Genomic DNA, 8,104 nt, shown 5'->3' on the forward strand with positions numbered 1-8,104 from the left:
AGCCACAACAGTAGTACTATACAGTGCTACTTCAGCTACTGACACATGAACATAATTACTAATGATTTTAATTACTCTTACATGAGTTCCTTTCTGCACTGAATGCTTTTACTTTTGATACGCCAACATTATATTAATATACACTTACAATGAATTCAGTACGAGTTTGCTCAGCTATTGTTGTTTTACAGTATGGGATTTTTTTCACCTGATTCCTAAAACTAAACTATAAACTAAAACTAGGAGAGAAAAAATATTTTTGTTACTTTTTGTTACTGTGAATATATAAATATGTGTTAAGTGTAATTATTATTTATTTATTTTTTTAGTTGTTGTCAGTTTGATCAGAAACTTGGTGAATCTGCTTACTGAGGAGATGACTTTGTTTCACGTGTTGTTGTATTATTGTAAAATTCTGATCTTCTCCATTTTTTCCATTGAATCACCAATTAGATAATAAAGGACTAAAATAAAACTTGAGTTAAAACGGGCACTTTTCAAAAACTGTTTTAACAGTAACAGGTAACCACAGTGCAACAGGTATCAGCCGCCACCAGATGGCGCTGTATTCACCGGAACTTGACCTCAGCATGCTCCTTTTCTGTACACAGCCGCGTCACAGATGCGGTAACTTCACTGAGAAAGTGTGTGTTTGATGAGCTGTACTAAAAAGTGGAATCACGGACTCATCTGAACTCATGTCTCATATCGAAATTGTTTGTTGCGGTTGTCGTGGCCGAGTGGTTAAGGCGATGGACTAGAAATCCATTGGGGTCTCCCCGCGCAGGTTCGAATCCTGCCGACAACGGATTGACGTTTTAAAAACCAGCAATAGGGACGTAAAAAAATCATTACTGCTTACTAGAACCGCTATGTTTCTCTGTCATTGCATCAATTTCACGGCACCTGTTTGACATGAAATAGTATAAAACACTGGCATTACTAATTGTATTGTAGGTGCTGTTCTATTTAAGCCCAGAGTTCTAATAAATGTGATTAGTAACACCTGTCTTTATTTATGTCAAAACGTCTGCTGCATGGAAAAAGGTCTGTTCGAGGATTAAAGCTGATTTTCTTTGGACCTGACTCATCCAGTCACGATTAACGTGTAGCCTTCTTGTTGCCTGTACAGATGATTTAACTGTGTCCTCCATATTTGACCACTTCAGTTGTTGCCATCAGTTAACGAATTAATTTTAGAAGGCTTTTACAAGTTGGGGGGGGTTGTTTGTTTGTTTGTTTTTGTCTTTTACAGATATTTAATATGATAATAGGTTCTATGGGGTGACCATATTTTGATTTCCAAAAAGGAGGACACTTGGCCCAGTCATGAAGAAATTTAATAATACTGTTTGCTTAAAGAAGACTTTAACATATTTAAACAATGCCTTCTCTGTGCAGTTAATGAATGGTGAAATAAAATGTCATATAGGCTTTTCCAAGTCAACAAATGCAAAAAACAGAGGATGGTTGGTCAAAAAACAGAGGATGGTTGGTTGGCAAAAGACTATCCCAAAAAAGGAAAAGTTAACAATCCTAGAATTCTGCTCTGGAAAATCCTGGGTCATTTTGATAGAATTTAAAATGTCCCCAGACTCTTTAATGAACCAATAGGCATTAAGGCACGTATGCCTTTTTTTCCCCACCCTTTTTTTTTAACTTTAAACAATTACATAAGTTATGTAGAGTTTTTTATGGAATATTCAGGAAAGGATACATTTCACGTAGCAGTAATTATAAGTATACAAAGAACAACAACATCTAATAGCACTCACATTTGCCTCCATTTTCCCACTTGCAACAAACTTTACCTCTTTAAACCTATAAGGAAGGGCGAGCAAGGTTGCTGTTGTATCAGTATCTCATAATGGAAATTGTGTAGTGTCACAGTACACACTTTACCCTTCACCCTCACTGAAATTACAAAGTAAAAAGTCATGGTTTCTTGCAGTTCAGTCATTGGTACACCCACTTATGTGTCTGCACAGAACCTGGCAGGACCCAGTCAGTGTAATCCTGTCAGTTTCCTGTCTTCCCCTGCTGCTTTAGGCTCAGATCCAATGGGCTCTAGGCCAGGGAGGAGCAGGAAGGAAATCTTTGTGAATGTCTGAGTATCTGCTCTCAGCTGAGACCCTGGAGTCTGGCAAATGCTACAGCTCATAACAAGTTCGCCCTCCAATATTTACACTTCTTGCTCTTGGCATTCACCTGTTGTTCGGTTACACACAAATACAGTAAAAATAAAGAAACTATTTTCTTTAACCTGTGCTCTGTATTGCATGCACTGTCTGTTTTACCACCAGAAGTGATATGAACATTATTTTTATTTCATTGGATGGTAAAGTGCAAACTGCGTCCAGGACAGAACCAACAGTTTCATAATGATAACACAACTTAGGCTCTTTGCAAGCATTTGCACAGACAGCATGCTAACACAAAGCTAGCCAAGATCCCAGAGTGATGGTAAAGCTGAGTATAAACTGACCCCAGGTCAGCAGACTTGGCCTGGGGTCAAGCCTTTGTTACCTGAACTTCAGCAGGTAACAAAGGCAGTGATGAGCGGTCAGCATTGCACCAGCATAGCCTCCATTGTTACTTGAATCACTGTGACGATTGCTTTGAAGTTTCTCTGGGTTGGTTTTCATCTCTGCTTTGCATTGTTAGTTTTGTGTTCATACATAAAAACTAAGAGAAAGATGCGTGTTCTCATCAGCACAGAGATTTGTGTTTGTGTGTGGAATTGTAGTCTAAGGTTTGTGTTGCTAACTGGAAGTTATGTGGCAATGTGTAACACAAAAAATAATATAATGAGTAGTGTATCAAATTACTTTTCTGGGGAGTAATTAACCCTCTCACCCATAGTGGTCACTACATTGAAAAGCTATTCAAAGGCTGTTTTCTTGTATTTGTGTCAGTGTTGATGGTATACTTGCATATAAAGCACCACATTGGACACTGATGTGTCACTCCATACTGTGCCACCCACTGGTCGGCTCATGTTGCTATAGAGGTATGATTCATTGTAATTATTGTTATTTAACCCTATCATGCATTAATTATGACAACCTCAATCAGGATTTTTTTTCTTTTGTATTTTTAGTCATCTTTTCATGCCTAAAGATGAATTTTTTTTTTTTTTTTTAAATCCTGATTGAGGTTGTCATAATTAATGCATGACAGGGTTAAGTAAGGTACTGAATTGCTTTTAGGAAAAGTAACTATTGATTCCCATCTGATGAATTTGACTCGTGGCCACACAAAAACTTCACTCTATGTTTGGTGCGGACACCAAGGTCTTATAGCGTTTCTTTGTATTACTGCATCATTTCTTGTTGGCTAAAATCAAGGATGATAAAAGTAAGAATGCTAGCTCACAACAGGTTTTTGTCCTCAAAACCGATCAAAGTTCCCTCCAGTGACCCCTTTATTTCCTCAGTTTTAAGATTTCTGTTCGGTAAGATGGGCTTCAGAAGAAAACCTGGGTTTTCTGGAATAGTTGGTAAACAAATGAGTCTAAGCATTAAGTTTTGGTGCTTTGTACTTCTATTGTAAAGAGCCTAGTTATAAAACTAATGATTCTGCTTGATTTCATCTTCTTCAGGAAGATTATGCAAGAACAGAACATTTATTTTCCCGCTTCTTTAAACAGTTTGATCCTATTTGCCATTGACAAGCATTTAAAGGCCTCCTGTTTCTCTTTGCAAGTCAGCAGACTCTGCAGAAGATTAGAGCTTGTCAGGTCTAGTTTTGTTTTCTCTCACCCGTTACAACCCCTCTGAGCTGCAGCCGTAATAGTGGAGCGGAGGAAGAAGACACTGCCAATTTTTACTGTGGATGCAACTTCAAATTTAATGTGAGTCTGAACAAAGACCCCAAATGGACAATAACACCCACGGTTTGATTCTATGTTCACCTCATAACAACCTGCGCACATCAAAAAGAAACCTTGTAGACCAGAACGCATTCAGGACTGGAATCTGACACCTTTCTTAGAAATGCGTGACTCCTCATCTTGCTCCTTTTTTAAACAGCATGTTCAAACATGCAGTCTTGCTTTCCAGGGTAATGAAACACGAATAATCTACATACCACTAAAAAAATAATAATAATAACATATTCTCTACTTGAAGATCTCCCTCTGGAAAATTACAGGCGGTGCTGAGAGAAGTACCCGTGATGAATTAAAAAGAAAACAGTGAAATCAAACCATTTTGCTGGGAGGCACGTGGCTGTGTTTCAGGAACCCTCACTCAGGGGAAGCACCAAGCTAAATGACTGGGCAAGAGAGCCCTCACATTGATTTTACAATCAACAAACATTTCAACCACTTTTTGCAGGGAAGAATTGGCTCATTGGTTTGAAAATTGATGGTGTTGTACACATGAAAACATGCACACTTGACCAACGAAGAAGTACACAAATGCCAGGCATTCCCTCACATTCTGAGGGCATGTGTGTAAAGCTCACCACCTTGGAAATTGGTCCATTAGCTCCAGAATTGATAGCATCGCAGAAACACACACCAAAGAAAACACACGCACACACTCTAGCAACGTACAAGGCCACCTTTAAGTGAGCGTGTGTCTAACACACGCTGGTCTGTGAAAAAGGGTCATTTAAAGATCCATCGCCATCTGTTACGGTCCCAGCATGCCATTTTCTCCTCTGTGGGGGCCTTTGATTTAACGACAAAAGGGTAACATTGCTTCCTTCCTTCCCACTGTGCGACCAGACATCCAGTCATAGCTGGTTATACAAATCAAACACTGCCGGGCATTCATCGCATCATCACAGGTATGCCCACCTGTGAGGGATTGTTGCTGGTAATCACAAACATTAGGGGTCCCATTTAAACACTGATCAGGGACTGTTTGTTGTGGTTCTTGCAAATATCACATAACCAGAGAAAACTAACTATGGAGTTTGAGTAGACAGATGGGTGGTTAGATTTGAAAATCAGTTTTGTGGTTTCCAAAAAATCAAAATCTGTTAATCCAAAAGTATGTTTTGGGAGATTTAAAGGCTTCAAAATGCCTAATTATGTCCAACATATGAGTTAGTTCAAAAGCACAAATCTATTGTGTCCTGTTGTGTATTGGTCCTACTTTGGTAGGAATTTGGGTCTTTTGTCTTGGTCTTGAGTTTTGGTCTCTATAGCTAATTCCCAAGCTCACCCATTTAAATTTTGTTAAAGGGTTTAAGGTTTGTCTTCATGAATAACTTGGTGGGACAGCAGGTTTTGACACAGGCAGCTGTAGGTGCAATTTGTCTTCTAGGTCTAACTACTAACTGGACTCCATGATCACTAGCACTCAACTCTGTTGGCGCCCTTTGGAGGAATTTAGATGCAGTTATAGATATAATATGCAAAATTATATCCAATATTTTTAAGCACTAGTTAGACAGTATCTGTCCTGGTGACAAACCTGGAAAGTCTTCCTATCGTCAGCTAATAATTTAATACTGTCTCATGCAGATGTTGCTCTAAAAATCCAACTTGCTGGTAACAAAAATATCCCCCCACCCAACTGTTCTCCTTATCTCTACGCAACTTTTTTTTTAGCCTCTTTTTGTTTGTTGTTTTGAATTTAGGACCTGGAAAATCCATTCTCAGTGGGACAGCAAAACCTTGTTTTAGTCACCGAAGTAATTATCACCAAAGTGATGATCAAATGGATTTAGAAAGTCAAGACAAAAAACTGAGCAAATAGAAGAGTGTGTTGTATCTTGCTAATGCTGGAGCAGGTTTTCCTAAAAAGTAGACTGACGTGTATTTAAGATGATGAGTAATGTTTTTGTTTAATCCACTGACAAAGGTCCCAGACTTAAACATCACTGTGAATTCAGTATCCATAATGCACATGCAGCAGTTAAATAAAAGCAAAGATTCACTGAACTATCTGTCAGAAAAGCTTGACACGAGAGCTGAACACTTGACATTTCAGAGCATAATATCTGAGAGTATACAAGAGTCTGTCATTAAATCTGGTACAAATTCTGCCTCAGGGTCTTTCAGTTGCATTCTTGCATCCACAAACATGTCCTGAAACAACATGCAAAGGATGGGCGCCATTTTTCAAAGCTGACAAACTGATACAGTTAACAATGACAAGGAAGCACGGTACAAAAAAGCAGGAAGAAAGATTAAAGGTGCTCCATTGTTTGAGAAGCTATCCCTGTCAAAAAGTACAATGTTAAGGTGAAACAAGCTTCTTCTTCTTGTGGCAGAGGTCGCTACAGCAAATCATCTTCCTCCATCTCACCTGATCCGTCCTATTCTATCATGCAAACCCTCTGCATGCCCTCCTTCACTACATAGATGAATCTTCTCTGTGGTCTTTCTCTTTTCTCCCTGGCAACTCCACATTCAACATCCTTTGTCCAGTATATCCACCTCCTCTTTACATGTCCAAACTATCTCAGTCTTGTCTCTCTAGCTTTGTCTCCATACCACTTGATCTGAGCTGTCCCTCTCATTTCTAATCCTGTCCATCCTGGTCTCTCCCAGTGAAAATCTTCATCTTAGCCTCCTGTCTTTTTATCATCACGACAGGTGTCACTATCACTATCTTGTAAACTTTCCCTTTTACTCATCTCCACCTGCCCCACCCTGAACTCTCTTCTTCATCTCTTTTCTGCATACATATTTTCTGTCTTACTTCTACTGACTTTCGTTCCACTTCTCCCCAGAGCATACCTCCTCCTCTCTAGGCTCTCTTCCACCCGTCTCCACTATCACTATGGATTACAGTATTGTCTGCAAACATCAAAGTCAATGTCTGTCACCACTGCAAACAAAAAGGCACATTTTTAATTACCGGTAATCAAACTGGTTAAGTTGCCTTTAGAAAAAGAGGAAAGTGAACCAAAACTGCTGACTTTTTTGCAAAGAGATTCTAAATGATCCCCCATGCATGAAACTGCATGTCACATTCAATGAAACTAGTTCATCAACTATTCTTGAATGATTAGTCATCCACCCAGATACTTTGCCAGCAGCCAACGGTTACAGCCACTCCCCCTGCTGCTGGTTTTCAAGCAACTCCAGGTACGTTTCCCAGGATACAAAGGATACAAAGCTCGTTTAATCAATATAACTTGCAGAGGCTTGTTTGCTCAAAGGATTGGATATTGGGACTATGATTCTTTTCTGCAGTACTTTCAACCACTGCTTGTTTCTGCAGTTAAAAGTTTGATTATGGGAATTTTATTTCATGAAAAACAAGGAAAATACTAACCGAAACTGTACCTTTCAATTCAATAAAAAATGCCCAGTTGTAATGTAGGAAAAACCTTCACTGAATGGTCAGAAATAGGTCATGCACTTGCAGCCTCCAGAGGGCAAATACATCAAGTTGTATAGATATACTCCCACCAGCTCCAATAAAGACCTCTTTATTGGTTCCATTTTATCTGCAGGAAAGCTAAAGGCAAAAATAAGCAACACAAAATTCCTTGACATAACAGAGGAAAAGTGTGATAGGATGAGAGGCACTGAATGCCCAGCTGTTCCAAAAATGCTTTTACTGCTGGTGAAAATTATTAACAATTGTTTTGCATAAAGGCAAATATAAGCTGAACAGTTACAGAAGTAAAAGCAGGGCACAGCATGAGTGGCTGTGCAGCCTAATCACAGGTAAAATCGTTAGTTTTGGCAGCTTCTGAGCTATAGTGCTGTTGGTGGAACAGAAGATAGAATCTACAGATTGACTCGGACATTTCAAATAATATGTTAAATGAGTTTATTTGCATATAGTAGGGATAGATCATAGGTGCTAACACAAGATGGATGTGGAGAGGTACTGTTCTCTTGTGAGTGCAACACCCACGATATGCGTTAATGCTGGCAATGAACGAGTTCTTGGATGAGCAGACAGATGCCACTCTTCCCTTTGCTTTTTATTTGGAGACACAGAGTCGACTGAAGCAAACAAAGCGACTTGAAAGCTCACTAATTAGCATACCTCCTTTATGGCCAGGTCACTGCACCTGGTCAAAATATAGTCCACCCTGCAGCCTCCCTCATAAAATCCCATGATGTCATTCTGTACTCTTTGGTTTTAAATGAACAAACAAATGACGCGCTAATGGATGATGAATGAAT

The 8,104-nt window shown here is 39.2% G+C and overlaps 1 non-coding gene across 1 annotated transcript; it reads left to right on the forward strand.

Moving 5' to 3' along the window:
* Positions 1-726: 726 nt before the first annotated feature.
* trnas-aga (transfer RNA serine (anticodon AGA)) lies at positions 727-808 on the forward strand. Its single transcript has one exon. It is a non-coding gene; the product is annotated as a tRNA-Ser (tRNA).
* Positions 809-8,104: the final 7,296 nt, after the last annotated feature.

This window comes from Perissodus microlepis, chromosome 16 (assembly GCF_051167445.1).
Source record: "Perissodus microlepis isolate ML-2025 ecotype Zambia chromosome 16, ASM5116744v1, whole genome shotgun sequence".
NCBI classification, from domain to species: domain Eukaryota; kingdom Metazoa; phylum Chordata; class Actinopteri; order Cichliformes; family Cichlidae; genus Perissodus; species Perissodus microlepis.